This window comes from Augochlora pura, chromosome 8 (genome assembly GCF_028453695.1).
Source record: "Augochlora pura isolate Apur16 chromosome 8, APUR_v2.2.1, whole genome shotgun sequence".
NCBI classification, from domain to species: domain Eukaryota; kingdom Metazoa; phylum Arthropoda; class Insecta; order Hymenoptera; family Halictidae; genus Augochlora; species Augochlora pura.
In genome coordinates this window covers 10,043,942-10,060,524 of record NC_135779.1, presented here as the reverse complement: position 1 = coordinate 10,060,524, position 16,583 = coordinate 10,043,942, and the positions used below count along the sequence as shown (strand labels likewise).

Genomic DNA, 16,583 nt, shown 5'->3' with positions numbered 1-16,583 from the left:
TAGTTAAAGAACAATAACACTTGCATTTAGTAAATAGATAAGGTAATAAAGCATCAGCACCTCTGTTCTAGGCTCTCGTTGCACCATATTACATAGCGAAGACGTTCAACTGTAGTTTAAATTTGTTTCTGTATTCTTTTACCAAAGATAATGTTTTATACACCTGTCTAAACATTTCTCAGTTAACTCAGCCCCCTCCTGGGTTTCCCCTACGGATCAATGTTCCGAGACTGTTTAAAAATTCTTTGGCGTGTTCATACAGTACCTTATACCTATTTATTGTATCATTATAACCCCTTCAGACTACGACTGACGATACAATAAAGTAAAAAGTCACCGATGCAGTTTTAACCCTAACTCCTTCTAACCTCCTAACTCATGCCCTACGTCATATTTTACATTTTGAAAATGATGAATAACATTTTGATTACTAAGACTTTATTTCAAGTCTCTTAACCCCATTTAAGCTACAAAATATGAGTGTTCTAGATTTAAATGAAGCAAGGGAGTAAATGACGAAAGTACACAACAACAAAAGGAACAAAAATCGTCTCATTTCGCAGCGGATGAAAAAAAAAAAGATGTGCGGACGCGGCTGGATGTGTCAGACGGTTCGCGAGACATGTAATTACACGCGGCCGATCCCGGTTCCACCGGCTCTCGGCTCGGCTCTGCGAATTGCATAATTAAAGCTCTCATCAGTATCGAACACAGTGGTAATATTAAAGGCAACCTGGTGTGTGCCGAGGGAAAGATCGGGGCCCTACGGTGTGTACATTGGGAGGCCGAGGCCGAGGCGCTCTCGTATCACCCTCGCCCGAACTTCGAATCGACCGGGTATTCCCATTACGTCGAGGCCAATCAAAGATGAAACGTCTCGGTGCCGCGTAGACGGTTTAATAATCCCGCATGTTTGCTCGCCGAGCCCAAAAGGGGCCGCGAGAGCCCCCACCCCGTGCCGGCTCGCGGGCTCCTCGAACAACGCCTCCGAGCCTCATTCATAACCGAACCTCCTTGCGGGGGCTGCTCCACTGATACGAAATAAACGAGGACAGGTCTAGCCGACCCTTCTGTGCTCTTTATGCTGAACCCGTTCACCCGTAAACTCGGGTCGCTCTGAATCCTAAGCGGTGACATATACTTTTACAAACGATGATGTGACTGCAACATTTGTGTTAATCATTTTAAAACGGAATTTTACCTGCGAGAGTAGGGTAGATGTCCTAATTATCGTGTCTCCGAATTAAAAGCGTGTGGAGAAAGGGAAGTTTTATTTAAATTGACATTTTTCTATTAATTTTACACTTTGATAGGTAAAAATAATAAAAGATATAGACCATCGATTTATGTATAACACTTCTTGTTTTCTATACGTTTTTTTATCCGGGGACAGGATAATTGAAATATCTACTCTATTATTCGTTTTAAATTCCTCCTCGCTAATGATTATATTTAAGTCCTTGAAAATACATCTTTTATGTTTACATTATTTAAATCATCTTCTGTCGTCTGTCTAGTTACGTTTAATTTCTTAATATGAAATTTGTCAACGAGATTTTTTTCACTTCGGCATATTGTCTTTATGCAACTGAATTTGCATTGAGCAAATGCAATAACACACGTGTGTTGCTAATAATTCCTCCAAAAAGCTACATAGCACTGTATTAAAAAAGAAAAAGCGAAATAAAATAGTATGGAAAATGGTTTGAAGAACTAGCAATTATCAGCATTTTTGACAAAGTCTCAATATTTAGTAACATTCGCAAGTTTCAGTTTAAAACTGCTGATAATTTAATAAGCAATAGTCCTAATATTTTCGCTTTATCGTATACGAACGTTTATGAAACAACGGAAGATTATCTACAACAAATTGTCTCCTACGATTTTTACTCGATATTAAAATTTTCATTAATTTAAATCAGTTCTTTAACGCGTACAATCTGTGCAAAAACCAAGGCGAGTACAGTCATCCATTTCCGCACCCTTGTTAGTTATTTAGCCTCTTCCGTGGCTACGAGCCGGCTGTGCAATTTTCACGAGCCATAATCCCGAAGCTTTTCGAACAAGCGTGCAGTAAACTTTCAAGACGGGTCATTCTGACCCACCCTACGTCTATCCGCGGGGGGTTAAACGCGGGAATTTATTAAAGTGCTTCGGAACTTCCGAGTTCTGATCGATGACTGAAGACCGGATCGGGGGGGGGGGGGAGAGGGGAGAGGGATGGAAGCGGTGCTCTGTCAGGGAAACGAGGAAAAATGTGATCGACGAGTTTCACCGAAAAGTTCGACGGCGAAGGACACTCGAGACTCGAGACGACGGGTTCCGCGCGCGCGATACCGTTGGCGGGGACGAAAAAGGCCGCCTTTTTCCCGATCCGGGGAGGGGAGGGGGAAAGATTTTTCATTCTGCCTGGGAGCGCGTTATCCGCCGGAACGAGGGGGACAAAGGAATTTTGAGCGGCGCGCGCGCGCGCCACGGCGCCCGGATTTTCGCAGCCAATAAGGGGAATATCAAATTTCCCCGACAGACCGAAAAAGGAAAAGCTGCAATTTTCCCGAGCAGCCGCGCGAAACGGGATTCAATTAAGAGCAACAGGCGCCGGCAAAGCAAATAAAGCGGCGCGGAGCGAGACCAGAAGAGAGACCGGGAGAGGGAGCGAAACGGGATAGAGAGAGCGAGAGAGAGAGTGAGTGATGCATACCGGCGTCGCATTCCGTCGCCACTCGACTTCCTTTTTCGCTCGTCTAAGCTCCGTGCCTCGGCAATTTCATATGCGTACGCAGACACGCGTGCATCAAATCACGGATCGTCGCCGAGAGACGCCGCGCGAAGAAGACGAACACGACGAGCGCGTCTTCGCGCGTGACCGCGCCGGCAATATCCAATTCGATGTTTTCGAGAGTTCCGAGACGGATCTCTCTTAGCTTCGCGTTCCTGGACACCGAGAAGTTGCCGCGACTCTCCTTCTCTTTTTTCTCTCTTTTTTAAAAATCCTCACTTCTTATAAGCCTCCCAAGATTGAAGTTTGGGAAATCCGTCGCGATCCTCGTGAAAATTTCGTCCGAATGCCGGAAGATTTCGGAAGCCGGCTTATATCGGTCGGGCAAAATTTTATTCCTACGACGGATGAAACTGTAAAGACCGACGAATCATATTTTATTCGACGCTGTCGAAAATATATATATATATATATATATATATATTCGATCGAATAAAAATTCATCTAGATCAAAATTTGTCCGTATGAAATTTTATTCGACAATTATTCGATAAATATTCGATCGAATGAAGATCTATCCGGATCAAAAATTACCCGAATAAAATTTTATTCAACGTTGTCGAATAAATGTTCGATCGAATAAGAATTGATCGCGAAATATGGCCGAATAAAATTTTACGCGACGATGTCGAATAAATATATCGAGTCGAATAAAAATGTGTCCGAATAAAATTTTATGCGAATATGATTTTATGCGAGTACGAATTTATTCGTACGGGAATTTGTATGGGAAATAATTGCATTGAACAGAAATCACAGAATATAAAATATTTCTTCATTCTCTATCCATGTTAATGTAATTTTTCGAATTATTCAAGTAATAAATCTGACAAATCATTCGAATAAATAGATAGAATGATTTACGACGGGGAATGAATAATGTTCGACTAAAAGGAATACATTCAGATGATTATCTTATAGAAATATCTACCCTAATTATGTAACATTAATCCTAATAATGACCAACTCTGCTGATAAGCTAGTTTCGGAAATTAAACGTTTCTTTCAAAGCCAAGAAAAATTTGTGTAACCTGTTCCTATAAATTTTGGCCGCCCATGAGCCCCGGAAAGTTAATGTCCGAAACTTTTCTTCATTTCCTTGGAAACTAGTGTAGCCACTATAATTAGAAACACCGTTTGATTTAGTTTCCACGCGAGGAATACTTTAAGCGATCAATTCTGGTTCTCGGAAAAATCTCCGTAATTGAATGCCGCAGAAAAATCCTCCGTCCAATCGTATCGATCGCGCGATCGTTCACGGTCCACCATTCCGACGAAGAATTAAATACCGGCGTCCGTTCGACGCGCACAACGAGCAGAGACCGAGAGCATTCTCGGCAGGCGTTTCCCGATCGCGAATAAAAACGTGAGCGGCGAAACAAAAATAACCTCTTGCGGCTTATTCGGCCGACGTTAACGACCTCGAGGATTTTTTTAAAACCTCGATAAAGAGATCGCGGAGGCAAGACGCTGCTCCGACACGGATCTTTCTTGTACGACTCTCGCTGCGGCAGATGTTTCGTATGGCCGACTAAACCCTCGCGCTGCGAATACCGCCTCTTGAATATTAGATCTTTTACCCTGTTATGCTAACGTTACGCTGTGCAAATGAGACGCGCGATAAATCGATAATATTCTATATCTTTCATACTGTGATCTATTCGTCGACAAAGATTTAGCCGATGTAATAAAATTGTAATAACTTACAAACTTCTCGAGCTTGACAGTTGGAAGAATGATTTCTAATTTTTAAAACATTTATTTTTGTTCGAAGAGGTCAGATTTTCTGCAATATTTTCCATCTATTTTAATATTAATATTTATTGATCGTACCCCCGGGCGTCTGACGGAAGCCCGAGAGAACATGATTTGATAAATAAACGAATTAAAAATTATTATACCGCATAGAAAATTATATTAAATTAGATCTTTTATTTTCAGAACGAACTAAATTTTATGCTTAATTTAACGACACCTGATGCTCGTAAAAATACCAAGTTTGCTTTCATGAATATTAATGTATTCTTCCTCAATGCATATTCAATGCTTTATAATTTATTCTTAAATAAATACTAAAACGAATGTATATTTAATCATTTTTAATGTTAATATAGAATATACCAACAAAATATATTAAATAGTATTATATAAAATTGTTACTAAATAATCGTTCCATGCAGAAGATAAATTTTAATTCGAGCTAAAATTTTATCGAAAACGTTTCCCAATGCCTTTACAATGTTGCGACTTATTCAATATAAATTTCCGAACAATTTTCACAGATAAAATCGAACAAAATTCGAACAAGATCTCTTGCATCGTTAGGATCTGTTCAAAAGAATATTTAACAACCCTTGATCAATATCAATAATGTGGGATAAGGGATTTTGTAAATTACGAAATTAGTTTGAGAGTTTCAAAGTTGTATTTATGTTAAACTTTTCTTCTTGTTTTAATATTTAAATAAACTCTGATTCTACAATAATTTATACGCATCGCACGCGAGTGAACCACATTTCTTCAGCAATTCAATCAATTTGAAATAAAAATTGAAGAAATTAGGAAAAGATCTCGTGCACCATTAGCATCTTTTTAACAGCAAAAAATATTCAACATCCTTCGATCAATATCGATAATTTATATATAATACAATATTTATATTATATTATAAAGACAGTTTATATTTCATCAACCCCTTCATACAAGCCTTCAATTAAAAGACAAATGATTATGCTACCTTAGTACAGTTATAATACTGCAGCCATTATTATATATACAATATATAATACAATATTATTATATAATAATACATAAGTGCCAGAACAATTCCCAAAGAATTAGGAATTCTCAATTGATTGTTGAAATTCCAGGAGTAAGAAAGAAATCTCGAATGCCACGAAAAATCGCGTCCAGCCTATCAGAAGCTGCCCAAAGAAACAACCGCGACCAAGTGGCTAGAGATGCGAAGAGGCCGCGCGATCTGAAGGCTGAAGCAGACGGCGCTGCGCCGGCCGGGCCGATCGCATTCAATTAAGCGTGAGGTTTCTCGAAACACGGAGGCAGCTCGTTAGCGTCGCGTAGCATGTCAAATAAGATTGTTAGCCGTGTAACCGGATCCCGAACGAAACGTCTAATCTAATCGGCTAATCGAATTCAATAAGTAAACACCGAGGACCGCGGCGGCGAGAGGCTCGCAGTGATCCCATTGGCTGCTCTTATCGAGTTACCACCACCGTCGGGGTTGTTATCTCGTCGCGATACGCGCGCCTACCGTTGTCGCGATACACCTCCCGGCGGGGGTTACAAATTTCCCTTCAGCCTGGATTGATCCGATTGTCGGCTGAATATGAAAAGGGGGGAACGACGACGACGACGACGACGACGACGGCGACGACGACACGCGTTCGTAGGCGGCACGAAGTTTGACGGGCTGAAGGAGACGAATTCTTTGTATCAAAGTTGACGGGAGGAAGAAAGGACGCCAGGAAGGAAGGGAGGGTGGGCGCGAGAGGAAGGGCGGAAGGAAGGAAGGAAGAAGGAGGAGGGCCGTAGAATAGGGGGAGGAAGGGGCGCAACGGGGAGGGCGACGGGACGAGGACGGGACGAGGACGGGACGACAAAGAGTAGGCGGAAGCCGAAGAAAGATACAAGGCTGACGGGACGGGACCCGACGAAAAGTGTCAGAAGCCGGGCGAGCGGCGTCTTCGGGGCGTGCAGACGCCGAAGAAACGTCGTCGGCGTCGTCGGGGGCCTGGTTCCGTGGCCCGGGGCGCGGAGGGGCGTCGGGAAATGAAGGGCGAAACAAACCGTGAAAACGAGACGAAACCCGCTGGAAATGCAATAAACCGGCCTGACGGACGTCGACGTGATTCCTGGAGCGAGCAACGCGCTTGCAAAGCGAGAACTGACAGGGCGTTAAGCGAACAGAATCTGATTTGAGTGGTGCCGCGAGTGACACATCCTCCGCGAGAGGACCACCCTCTTTGATAAGTGCTCGGCCGGGTCTAGCTTCTCGCCGGGTCTCGTCTTGTTTCGTCTTGTCTCGTCGCGCGAACGCCCGGCGATTCGATGCGCGCCGAGAATTAGGCGAGCACCATCGCACACAGGAACAAACGCCTGTCCCCTCGGACATCGACATTTATTTTAAGCCTGACCAGACACGATGAAGACTTTTCAGATAAACGAATTTCTTCAGATAAACATCCATCTTTCATCGAGATTTTGATCTGTAAAATCAGCTCGAATATGTTGATAATTAGAATCGCGGTAAATATTTAGTTATCACAGTTTATGATAATTCTTTGAAACCTCGTGAGCAGAAATATTACCTTTCATCGGTAGACTGTCGACTTTTATGGAAAATAAAGATTGCGTTAGTTATTTACAAGTTCCGTGTAAACGCGACCGATCTGCCAATTAATACGCGATAAGGCACCACACGGTTATCCGAATTTTATCGTCGGATGTCTAACGAACCACTTCTCTACGCTTTTGCACCTAATTGGCAGTCGCTTCGCGGCCCTTCGTGCGAGCTACCGATCCGGTCGAATACTCGGAAAGGAGCGTTTCCGCGGGAACTAGCCGGATCTATAAAATCCGCGACATCGCCTCTGCCGTTTGATTGCGCCGCTTACTAATCCGGGAGCGGCTGCGCTACCATAAACGGTGATCGTATACTACCCCCGTGCAGAAGTATTTTTTACGCTTGTACGTTAATGTAAGAACGTGTTATTATATTAATAGTACCACCCTCTGTTATTCTATCCTCTCTTGTATTATTAGTACTGCCCTCTGTTATTAATTTGACCGAAGATTTCATCCCAGACGGTCTTATAGTGCCTACAAACAACTAGTTACACAGTTTTAGTGATACAACTAATTTGTGTCAGAACGTTGAAGACTTAAATTTCATATAAAATTAATGAAAAGTAAAGATTATGAATACATTTATAATAAATTAACTCTTTGCGGTTGTATCTCTACTCTCAGCTGTTTATTTATTATTTTTACGTAAAATTAAGGACACGTTGTTGTGTTACATATAGAAGAGTTAATAAGCTTTGTTTTTTAATTTTGCGTATTATATGTATATTACTGTTTATTATTAAACTTTATACAACCGCAGAGACTTAGCTTCCCAATAATCTGTAAAATTTCAGTTATTAAACTATTGAAGGACTACACTATTAAAGCACATAAATTGTATATAAATTATGTCATAACATTTCTATAAATTTTTAATCTATCCACATACTAATTTTATTTGAGAATGAATCACTTCTTTCAAATTTTTTAATCACTCTTGTCGAGGCCCGCTCGACGGTTTATGGCGGTGACCGCGCGCTCGGGACGGTCGAAATCGGCTACGGTGTGGGCCTGTCACCCGCGCTTTCAGAAAATAGTATTTTCGGCCGGTCTCGAGGCGCATCGCTCATCGGAAGTGTTTTACCACTCTCACCGGCCATAAATCTATGGGCCTCGGCAAGGGACTTGGGAGAGTCGCGAAAGTTGGACACGGATTGCAACGCACATGTTGGGGACTTCCGGAGGCCCGCATCTCGGAACGGGACTCTTCTGGAAGCGTTCGCGGCACCCCCTCCTCGGTCCCAAGCGTTGTCCGAGGGAAAGTTTAGCTCCCTTGTTAAGACCTTGCGGATTGGGCGATTCTCCCCTGTACCCACCCCCTAGCTAAGATGGTAGGGAGGCCCGCGGACTATATCAAGGGTAGAAGTCCGGGCCTCGGCTAGTTCGTTTATCGTTACACATAGATACGTGTAGATACTTGTTGGTGGCGTAGATACCTTGTCATTCGGTCGGAGACGTACGTCAATTTGTTGGTGGCGTACCCGTCTCTTTATAGTTTGTACATAGCTCAAGTTTGTTATAGTTCCCATACGCCAATTTGTTGGTGGCGCACTGGGTTGTTGTTATCGAAATACAGTTGTTAACACCAAACTTGTTCTATTTGTTTTCCTCCTGCTAGGGGAGGTGGTCCTTCGAGTTTGTTAAATATTATCGTTGGTCGGCACAGGTCGTGCAAGTTTCGCACAGTGCTCGAATAATCGAAAGATTAACCACGAGCCCCGTACAACTCTTTTAGTTTAGACCGTTCTCTCTCTTCAATATTCTCTATGAAAATTTCTTCCCATTTCTGCAGAATTTCGACCAAATTTTTACTAATTTTTTAACAATATACAAGCGTTTTTGAATCGAACATTTCTTTATTTTTATTCATCGCAATATTTTCAAAATGTCAGATAATATATGACGATCCAGAGCAAGAAATATAAATGGCGCGAAATGTAAAAGGAATATCCAAAGATGGACGATCTTTGTTAACAAATTTTGTCGTTAATAATTCTCTATCATATTATTACGATTATCGCTCGGATAAATAATGCCGGTATACTGGAGAAGTCGCCGTCATTCGAGAGTCACCCTTGCATAAGCTTAGACAATAGAGAAAACGAAAATGAACACACTGTGCCGTATTTAGACGATACCCAATACCAACAGAGACGAGGAGCCTTCAAAAAGATCCGAAGCGAAATCGAACGCGGCAAGATTAATTTTTGCAGTAGGCAAAGGGAGACCGGTGAATCCGCGGGAGCCGCTGATTACCGCGCGACGAAACTCGGATCACCGTGGAATTCGAGGGAAGTCGTTCGCCGGCCGGGCACATTCCGCACACGTAGATGCACTTCGTATGCAAGTTTCGTCCGCTGTCCGGGCCTCTTTATTTCGAAAATTCCGGATTCCTCGGTCGGAATAATGGCCGGGCACTCGTTCCGACGATTCATCCGCGAGCAATCTCACGCTGGCTGGAGTCCGCGGGAGGCTCGCGAAGAATGCCCAGGAGTAGTCGGCCGAACATTTTAATAAACCCGTGGCCCACACCCCTTCAGCCTTCTCCGAGCAACTTCCGAACGTCCTTTGACTCCCTGCGGACACGGCTACCAGGGAAATCGGGGAACAACCGGGGGGCTTTTCCGACGGTCGAATTCGGCTGAGCCACCGCTCCGTGAGAATCGATCAAAGGACAAGATTGAACGGCTAATTGGCGGTAGAAGACGCGGACTGGCCCCGCTGATTGCTGTAATCGGTGACCCATTGTCGTTCTCTATTAAATTAGAAGGAACCTCGACGCGCGATACCCTGTCAGCAGTGATTCTCAAAATAAAGCGGAGCCGAGGCAAAGCGAAGCGAGGCGATGCGATACGAGGCAAGGCGAAGCGAAGCGAGCTTTAGAGAGAGAGAAAGAGGAAGAGTGAGATAGAGATGGCTGTCTTTCATCGGAAACGGCGGCTGAATGGGCGACGTAATTGTCCCGGAGCTAAAGGCTCCGTCAAGCTCGTTCAATGGCAAGTTCTATCCGCTTCCTGATTACTTTTACCGCTAGCAGATACACTCGAAAGAGCAGCAAGCCTCTGTGTCGCGAGCTCCAGCAAAATAGCTAGTCTGTTAGCGAAGGAGGCACGAGCAAGATGTCGACTGACAGGTGCACTTGCGGCGTCGCATATTACACGAATTCCAGCGGGGATGCCGCGCCGCTAGAGCCGCGCAAATTTCTACAATCTGTTTGTCAAAGAGGCTGTTAAACCTTGCGTCGATACCCGTTGCTTTATGCGACGGCGCTCGATAGCGTTGCAGCTCGCGTGGCGCGTTCGAAAAAGGGACGGATCTCGAACGGTTTCAATCTGGATTTGCGGGCAAGAAAAAAATTGTTTGCTTCGATTACTACCTTTTAATGGCAATCTGTTCTGAACACCGGCATTTCTCTTTTTCTGATAAATATATAACAATAAGTACAAGATCTAATAAGTAGCAAGTATAATTACAAAGATAGGAATACGTAAAAAATAATATTAAGTAAAAGATAATGATAAAAGTTAAAGATAATATGTAACAAATAACAGAAAGTAAGAAATAATAATAATAAGTAAAGGATGATGTGACCCTGCCAAAATGATTAAATAAGAACAAAATACTGTGTGCTTAACCCACTTAGTACCGGCCAAAAGTGTCTGTATCTGAGTGAAATGTTTAAAACTCGTTTGACGAAGTTTGATAAAGTTTCGGAAAGAAATTGCAAGAATTTTGAAAAGCCTGATAAATAACAAATTCAAAAAGGGAGAAGAAATATGGAATGAAATTGTTGTTTAATAAAAATATTAAGAAAACTATTTTTCCAACAATAGCCAACAACGATATATCGTTTTACGGTACTAAGAGGGTTAAATTGCCTGACAATGAACGCGAGCAACATGCATTTAAATCGGCAATGTACTAATTATAATTGCGTGTGAACCAATCAAAGAATCTTTCGTTGAATCGAAGAAAATATTTCGTCGATACACGATAACAATATCACTAGACGGCAATAATATCATCCGCGTTGCAAAACGAAAGCTTTCGAGCGACAGAAATTCGCGTAAAGCATCCTCGTTGCAAGCTCCTGCGAAATTGTAGCGGTGTAGCAAAGTCCTGCGAGGTCTGTTCCCCGTTCCCGATAGAAGAAACGTCGAACAGGAGATCGCGACCTGGCAAATAATTCCCGAGCAGATTCGGTAACCAGGGGGCTATTACTCGGGAAAGGAGCTTTCCGGTGAACCCCGGCAGCGAGCCCGATTATTTGTCTGTAATTGCACGCAAAATCACGGTTCCACGGTAAACTCCGAGAAGCGGAGCGCGGAGGCTTTCAGAGGCAGAGTCGCGTCTCTCTCCATTAAAGATGATAGTTGCCACCGCGAGCGCACCCTCCGGCGAAATAATTGAATAATTCAGGCAGAAGCGTCGCGCGCCAGTTTGCGGAGTGTCAGGGGCCCGCCTCGTGGTCGTGCGCAGGGGTTCTCTCTCTCTCTCTCTCTCTCTCTCGCTCTCTCTCTCTCTCTCTCTCGCTCCGGTGTCGCTTTTCGCGTCCGCCTGACACCGAAACCCTTCTTCCTGCCGGCGACAGGTTCTCTACCGCTGAAAGGACACCCGATACGTGGCCCGTCCCGTTTAAAAGGACACTTAATCCAGCGCCGGCTATTTCGGAGCCATTCTTTCCCGCGACCCGGCAATCTTTGTCGCTTTAAACTTCCCAAAACGCGCTCGCGGGCGATGCTCGGGACGTGTGCTCGGTCCGGGCGGGTCCTACCGTGTTCGCGTTAACCGGCAAGTATCGTGCCGGACAGGTACGACCAAATAGTGAATAAATCCTCTTGGAGACGAGTATAGTATAATAGTATAATATAATATAAATATAATAATATGAAGATAGATAAATATAATATAAATATAATATAAATATATAATATAATATAATATAAAAGTATAATAATAACGTGATGTAGAATTTCTTTTGTTCTTGCAATGGGAGTTTTACTAATGTAATTATGCTTTTTTCTTATTACAATGAAAACAGAAACGATATCATTTTTGTAAGATTACGTCTCATGAAATTTACAGATTTTATGTCAAATATGAATATACTTTTTATATTAATGTCAACTTAAATGTTTTATGGAACTGGTAAGATGATAACCTGGACAACATATTTATTTTTGTAGGCCATGGTAAACAATTAAATGAATTCAAAGAATATTATTCTCTTACATTTATTGTAATCGGAAAAATTTGACGAAAGCGTCAATAAAAGTATCATTAAAAAAGAAAGAAAAACAAGAAGGTTTCACCTTTGCATTATGTACCATGTATGAATGATATACTTTGGTACTTAAAATGCATTTTCTGAATAAATAACTATCTATACGAAATAAAGTAAGTAAGAACGTTGCAATTGTCCTGCAATTTCTCCAAACGATCTAAGACGTGCACGAATATCAAATTAGACCGCAGATTTAATGCATTTAGGTGAGAAATTCAGTAGATCAAAGTGGATGCGAGCACGCAATAAATACAAAATTCCTTTCTCTTCTAAGAAATTATCATAATCGAAAAAATTCTAATCACAGTAATTGTAAAGAAAATAGTGCAGCAAGGGGTTGAAGAGAGAAGTTTCCAGCTGACAACTTGTTGCAAGTACAATTTGCATTCTACATAAAGAGTGGCAGTCTGCTAACGACCCTCGAGGGTTGACGCAACCTTAAAGCTTAAAAAAAGCTATAATAAAAAGAGAAAACAGATAATTTTTCAGGTCGTTATTCCAAAGACGCGTTCTAGCTAGAGGTGTTCGCGAACGAGTGGCTCCGGTAAGAAAAATGAAGCGAGCGAACTGGGTAATGCATACAAAGCGCGAGGCCAATTACCGAGGTTAATTAACCGAGTGCATAAACAAATCTGGAGAGGCGAGGAGGCGGTACAGTTAGGTGAAAAGCGGGCATGATCGTGTTTTCTCATTTCCGCGAGGAAATGGGCGTCCGACTAACGTGAGATCACGATGACCCGGCGCGGCGCGGAGAGGAGCGGCGGTCTATTAGGCGAGCAATTAGGCGGCGTGTAATTTCTCGAGCGGATTGCTTCTCGCGAAGATGCTCGGCCGCGGCCTGGCAGCGACGGTGAAAGCCTCTCTCTCTCTCTCTCTCTCTCTCTCTCCCTCTCTCTCTCTCTCTCTCTCACGATCTCTCTCTCCCCCTCCCCGAAATTCCCGGCGCGTGCTGCTTTCTTTTCTGGCTCCGATACTTGGCACGGCGAACCTTTTCATTGCGCAGCTCGCAACCACCGTTGTTCCAGGATATTAGCGACGGCTCGATGCTGGCCAAACCTTCGCCGGTAATTGAATTATCCCCGGGAAAGCATCACGCGCCACCGAAAGGGCCAAAGATGCCCGGCCAGTAAAATCCCGTATCGGTGAACCCAGACTCGTTTCATTTAATTAGTCTTAATTCGATTTAATCCGCCGACGGCTATTCTGCTTCTCTTGTTCGCACGGTGATACCGTTCCGACGAAAATTTCGTGGATTCTAAAACCGTCGAATTAGGTAAACAAGATCATCGACGAATGGAAGCGCACAGCCTGATATTTCGGTCACCCAGGAGCATTTCATTTTCAAATTGGAATTACGGAGAACGATATTAAAACATTTCCAGATTTCAATTCATTTGAAAGCAATATCTCAGTGATTCTTAGTATCACATCGCATTCGATTACTATTTTTATTATACTGAGTAACCCTGTACATTTTTTTGTTCATCCTTTGACAGTATATTCTGCTATAACTTCGTTAAGAATTTATTTATATATATTTGATATATGCATCAAATAATGTATATAATAATAATACTAATAATAATATGAGTTTTACTTAACCCTTTGCACTCAAAGCCATTTCAACTGTAAATCTGAAGTAAAATTTCTGTCTCATGCTATATCTCCATTCTATGTAACAAAGTACTCTTTTATGCATTCGAAATTGATTCTTGTGACTCTTATCAATAGTTTCGCTATATAACAATTTTTTTTTAAATCTAAACATTGATTGTATAAAAATTATCTTGAGACATAATAGAACAATTTTCGTGGGGCTTCAGAGTCACCACTGGTGTGCAAAGGGTTGAAATTATTGTAAATCAATATTCTAAGTAATTCTAATAAAAAAACCAGTCCGAAAAAGGGAACAGCGACTCGACAAAGAGAAATCTAAACGGTATTCTTAAACACCGCGTTTTCGGTTTTTCCATCGTTCTCCTCTTCCGAGAATCAGCTCCGATCGCGGATGGAAGAACAATGCCGAGGAGCTACCGGTTCGTAGCAGTTTCGAGAGAGCGGCCTAACGGTAGAACGAACTCGCAGAATGATTCGTTCGCGGTGTGTGTCCCGTAGACCGAACAATGAAAAGCAAGGCTACGATCGGCCGCGCATGCCTTCGCCTGCGCACGACTCTAAAGCCCCGATAAGATCTACCGCCCGGTGGATAGGTGGATACACAGGTTGCATGGGTTTCCGAGCGAGGAGGACTGTGTACCCGCGGTACCGTTACACCGGCGAGGAAACAACAGGACGCGTTTGGTGGCGTGGTAAGGAGGTCCTTTCATCGATCAAGATAAGGGGAACAGCAATTATAAAGCGCGCTCTCCGTCGCGCCGCGCCGCGCCCCGCCGCGTTTCGCCCGCGAAACTTCAGACGGCGGAGGCTTCCGTGACTTTCCCGGCAGCACGGCCGAGGGCTTCCCGTCTCAAAAATAATTACAAGCGCGCCTAGGAAATTGCCGGTCTCGCCGCGACCCTCCGTAATGGCGCAATAAAGATTTCGACAAACGATCGCGCACGGACACGTGTCCCTTCGAACGCATTCCGTTATAAACTGCTCTTCGGTCAGCGGGAATATTCTCGAGGTGTGGCTACGTTAATCTTATAGAGATTGTAATTCTAATCTTGTTGAAGATATACGATTGTTTTTGGTTTGGAAGTAGGAAATAGTTTTCGAGCAATTTTGTATTTTAATTGGGTAAATAATAATATAGTTAGAAGTAGAGTCTTTACCACTAGGTGGTATTTTAGTAGATTTAGTATACTGTACCAATTATTTATTAGTATACCATTTATGTAGTGTACTATTACCATACTATATGATACACGCGAAATAATAATGTTCCGTATCCATCGCAATTATTAGAAATCCAATAAAAGTTACTCCCTTCGCCAGTCATTTTAATCAACCAAAAGCACACCTTGACACTTTTGATTTCATTCAATCTCTCCACCATTTTAAATGAATGCCCAATTCTGTCACGAACGCATAAAATCCTAATCACGAAACCGACATGTCGGCTACTTCGTATCACAATGATCAATTTCCCAGCATCCAAAACTAGCGACAATGTCCGCGGCAGGCTTCTCGTCGCGACATTCGACCCCGACCTCCCCTATATGCAAACAGGGTCAGACCGGGGTCGACCTTCGCAGAAGAAGCTTCGGTCGAGCAGTAAGGCGAACTCGGTAACACGGTAACGCCGTCACGAGTAGGTAGGAAAGTGGAATGAGCGGGGGTACCTGAGAGATAGAGGGAAAGAGGAGAGGGTCGGGGGGCCGCGAGTGCAAGGGGCACGGAAAGAGAGAGGAGCGTGTCGACGACCCCGGACCCCGGCACACTGCACCTGCATCGCCTGCATCACCTGCGGAGCCCCGGGCTCGCCGTGTCCGCGGAGACGACGGTGACTAGGGAGGCCGCGGAGCCGATGAAGCCGATGAAGCCGACAGTCGCCCGGCGCTCGACCGTACCGCGAACTTGATCTCAACCGTGAAAAAGTTGCCCGACCATCTGCGCCTGCCGAGGAGGAAGAATTCCTGACGTGTGCTGTGCTGTGCTGTGCCGTGCACGAGGCCTCCGCGAGCCGGCAAGGTCACGCGAGCCTGCACGCGAAACAAGAAAAAGAAAGCTGAACACGGAATCCGCGGATTCGCGCTGCCTCGTCGAGTTCCTCTATCGCGGCGATGCGATGCCGTCTTCCCGCGTTCGACAAGGCTCATTAACCACCACCTCGTCGGCTGTCGCGACCCCCTTCGTTTCGGGTGCAAGGGTTCACGGGTAACAAGAATCTCTTCGCTAAGTCAGGCATCCTAATCATCGAAAGATTTTCCGCCATTTACTAGCGGCAGATCTTTACGCAAAATAGAAACTACCTTGAACAATTGCAACAAATCTGAGTCCAGCAGAAATCACTTTTCTCCTTGAATCGTTTCAGCGAGTTGAAAATAATTCGATGACAAGATAATAATTATTATTTTCATATTCTTATTTTTTTAAATTTCATCCAATTATTTTCATTACAAATTACAAAATTCATTACAAAATTTGTGCATTTTTGAGAACGACTAGACCCAAAGCAAAATTGTGAAGACACGAGAAGGATTTGAGACTATT

The 16,583-nt window shown here is 43.4% G+C and overlaps 1 protein-coding gene across 1 annotated transcript in view; it reads right to left on the bottom strand.

The window, feature by feature from the left end:
* Positions 1 to 16,583, bottom strand: part of Mthl1 (adhesion G-protein coupled receptor methuselah-like 1) — a 239,277-nt gene that overhangs the window by 127,510 nt on the left and 95,184 nt on the right. The window lies entirely within an intron of this gene.